This window comes from Fukomys damarensis, unplaced genomic scaffold, assembly GCF_012274545.1.
Source record: "Fukomys damarensis isolate Sample0158 unplaced genomic scaffold, DMR_v1.0_HiC HiC_scaffold_15, whole genome shotgun sequence".
In the NCBI taxonomy this organism is placed as follows: Eukaryota; Metazoa; Chordata; class Mammalia; order Rodentia; family Bathyergidae; genus Fukomys; species Fukomys damarensis.
The window spans coordinates 54,997,097-55,001,346 of record NW_022900927.1 but is presented as its reverse complement, the minus strand read 5'-3'; positions in this window follow the sequence as shown (position 1 = coordinate 55,001,346).

The following is a 4,250-nucleotide window of genomic DNA, read 5'->3' as shown; positions in this document are numbered from 1 at the left end:
CCCCCACCTCATCCCCATAGGAAGCCACCTGGCTTTGGTGGGAACTCATCTCCTTGCCTGCACACCCGCCTCCGAAACGTGACCTACTTTATGTGTGACCTATTAAAAAAAAAACACTCATGGGAAAACAGGATCCAAAATTTCGATAACCATTTTACCCTGAATTGGGAAGGATCCCGGGACCTTCACCCCCCACCTCATCCCCATAGGAAGCCACCTGGCTTTGGTGGGAACTCATCTCCTTGCCTGCACACCCGCCTCCGAAACGTGACCTACTTTATGTGTGACCTATTAAAAAAAAAACACTCATGGGAAAACAGGATCCAAAATTTCGATAACCATTTTTCTTTGAATTATTCGATTGCATCACTGCCCAAAAGCTTGAAAGGTCAATGGCCATTTTTAGTCGAAGCGGTGGCTCCGGGGAAGTTGGGCGAGGAAGGCGAGAGGGTGTGGGGAGGTGCGGCTCGCAAAGCTTGCCTGGTGCGCCCCCTGGCGTCTCTGGGAGGAAGCTTGCGCCGGCTCCCAGTCTGGCTGGCGTTCTGTAATTTTCCTGCTTTCCGTAGGCAGATGAGTCCGTGAGTCGGAGATGGGCATTTTCCCACTAACAAGGGGCTTTGTCGACGAATGAGTGGTGTGCGTGCAGCCATGCTTTGGTTTTTTGGTGGGGCGGGTGGACCTAATTTAAAACCTCGCCGGGGTTGGTGGTGCACGTCTGTAATCCCAGCACTTGGGAGGCTGAGGCAGGAGGATCGCTGTGATTTCGGGACCAGCCTGGGCTACACGGTGAGTTCCAGGTCAGTCTCAGCTACATAGTGAGACCCTGTCTCAAAAATAAAATAAAGCCTCTAAATAAATGAATAATGTCCCACAAATCATTTGCCCCTTTCAGGATTCTCCTGAATTATAGCCTTTTCTGTGAAAACTACGCTTACGTTTTGGATTAAGATGAATGAACAAATCAGATTCAGATCATCCCTTGTCACGAACCTCCCAGGAGCCCTTCTTTCTGTGCTGCCCTTCACCTCCTCCCGGCCCTGGAGGGGTACCAGAGAAGCTGCCCTCATTCAGGGCCGAACTCGAAGTCACCTCAACAGAGAGCCACCGAGATGACAATAAGCTCAGTGGCAGCTGTAGGGGACACCAAACTTTGTACCAAGGCAGGATTCTTGACTTACTTCTAAAGTGCATCTCTGAAACCCCAACATTTTGTTTGCCTTTGGAGCCGTCTAGAAACATATACAGGGGCCACAATGGGAAAATGTCTGTGGGCGTCTGTCGAGTGAAAAAAGAGAGAACATGAAACTGTGCCTTTGCTATGCTTACGACATTGTGCAATTATATGGTGCACATGGGCAGCACCGGAAGCAGCCGTCTCTAGGGCCCAGGATAAGGTGGACGCTCGCGTTTGGCTTTCCTCAGTATTGTCCTAGGGACTTTGGTAGTCATCATCTTCCCAAAACCACACAAGTCATCGTCCTCAGTTATTCTAACAAAGTGTGGTTGAGACACTTAGAACTCCAGTCCTGAAGGGCCTCTTTCCTGAGCTCCAGACCTGCCTGCCCCTCAGCATCACCTTCTGAATGCCTGCTAGGCGGCCCCAATTCAGTATGTCCCAAATTGAGCCGAGATGACCCTTTCCTACCCTTAAAACCCAAACCAGCCGGGGATGATGACACACTCCTGTAATCCCGGCATTCAGGAGGCTGAGGCAGCAGGATCGTGAATTTGAGGCCAGCCTGGGGTGCGTGGCCAGTCATCGTGTCTCAAACACACATATGCTCGCGCGTACACAACACAGCAAAACAGACTCCTCCTGTGTGCGTCCCCGTTTCTGAAAACACGAACTCCAGCCTTCAGCCGCACAGGTTAAAGCCATGGAGTCATCCTTGACAGCTCCCTTTTGCCCACATCACGCGTGCCGCCTGCCAGCCAGTCCCTCCCCTCTGATTGCACAACACAGCAGAGTGAAATGCTTGTCACGTGTCCACGGCACGCCAGCCCAAGCCACCCTCACCTGCGCCCAGCGGACGGCGGCGGTGTGTTGAAAGGCCGGCTCGTCCTCCTCCAGCCGCTTCCTGGCGGAGTAGAGAGACCAATTCTCTAAGTAGGTCATTTCCCAGTCCTCCCTCCTCCAACCCAAATGCTTGCATTGCACTTGAGCCAAAGACAGACCTTAACAGTTTTTTGACATCTTGACAAAACACTTGGAATAAACAACCAAGCTTTCTTGGGCTCACAAGTCCAGTTCGTGGATCCCTAGCTCTGTCGCGGTGGGCCTGTGGCAGGACGGAGTTATCATGGTGGGGAATTCAACTGCTCGGCTCATGGTGGCCGAAAAGCAGACACGGGAAGGGGGCCGGGTCCCAAATCGCCTTCAAGCCGTGCCCCACGCATAACATTCCTCCACTAGGCCCCACCTCTTAAAAGTTTCACCTCCTCTGAAAAGTGCCAGAGGCTGGAGACCAAGCCTCCCACGCGTGGCGTTTGAGGGACATTTAAAGTCCGAACTGTACCAGCCACTCAGAAGGACTACAGGGTCCCGTCCTGTGGACCAGTCTGACCCCGTCCTCTCCAGCCGTGTTCCCTCGGCTGCTGTCACGATGGGCTTCTTGCTCTCCTATAACGTCCCGCCCCTGCTTCCTCCCCAGGGGCTTTGAATCTGCTAGTCCCTGTATGGTTCATGCTTTTCTTTCAGGTTTCTGGATGATCTGTTCCCTCAGATCTTGATTTGAGGTCCCCTTCTTCATGAGATCTTGCATCGCACCATTGAGAAGAAACAGACACAGACACCCCACATACTAGCTTCTCTTCTGTGCTCTGGTTTTTTCCTTAACCCTGATCCCTATCTTAGTTTTTGTCTTATTCATCTGCCCAGCTTTCTGTCTTCCTCCTCTGCTGGAGTGTAAGCTTCGTGTATTCAGACTGGGATTGTTTGCTGCTGTTTTTTAGCACCTTGAATAGCTCCCAGCATGTAGGAAGCACTCAACACAATTGTTGAATCAATGAGTGAAGGTATTAGCACTGTTTAAAGTCAAATTTCCCAGACACAAAACCTCCCCCTGCCACTACTTGCTACACATGTGATCTCTGGCAAATAATCTCTTACGGAGGTAACAGTGGCACCTACTTTACAGACTGTTATGAGAATTAAATGAGATAATCTATGCAACGTGCCTGGGCACTAAGCAAATACTCAATAAAGCTTAGCTTTTATTTTAACTAGCATCCTTTCAGTCTCACTGGATTTGGATTTTTCTCCCTATAAACAAGATTGTGTTGCATTTGCCTACATAAACTTCATGAAGTTGATTCCCTGGAGCTTCCTATTTAGCTTGTCAATTTAGAGAGTATTAACGTGATCTCAGTAGGGTGTGGTAGCACACACCTATATTCCCAGCACTAAGGGAAGCCCAGCCTGGGCAGCTCAGCAACTTTGTAAGACCCTGTCTCAAAGAAAAGCATAAAGAAAGGGGCAGGAATGTCACAGAAGGAACATGATAGAATCCCAGTGCAAAGGCCGTAGAGGTTCAATCCTCAGTATGAAAAACAAAGAACAACAAAAAAAGAGTGATTCCCTTACTGATATTCTGCTTTATGTGCTGCTATGCGTTCAAGGCTGCAGTGATGAAATGTCATTCTAAGAGAGAAAGGAAGGGAGGCAATTTTCAGTGGAGAGTTTCTCCCATCGCCCACATTGAGGAATGGCCAAGGTGTACCAGGCCAGAACGGGACAGGTTTGGTGTTTCAATTAATGCAAAGGCTCTGGTACTTGGGATTGACAAGTGAGTTTCTACTGAGCTTCTACTGAGTTGCAGCAAGGATATTTTTGTTCTGCAGGAGCGAAGGAGCAACAAGATGATCTTTGGTGATTGCGTCTGATGCAGCTGTGGCTCAGTGTACACTTTTAAGTGTTCCCCCCTCCTTCCTGTTGGAATTTGCCGCGCCCTTGCCACCTTCGCGAATGTGGCTCCCACCTGACTCCCCGTGCTTCTGGAACACACTCTGCTGGAAACCACCGGAGCCGTTCATGCTCTTAGACCCGGCTCCGGTGTGACTGCAGCTGCTCTGCCCTTGGCCTTCTCAGACACGGGAGCCAAAGAGTTTCTTGTTCCCTGGCCTGGATTGGGTTTCTATAACGTGTGCTCACAGGCTTCCTCCAGGGGTGCGGTGTGTTGAGTGTGGAGGGACGTCGGGGAGGCATCGGAGCGGTGAATAACCAGCACCTCCTGCTTTCCAGCAGGGCCTGC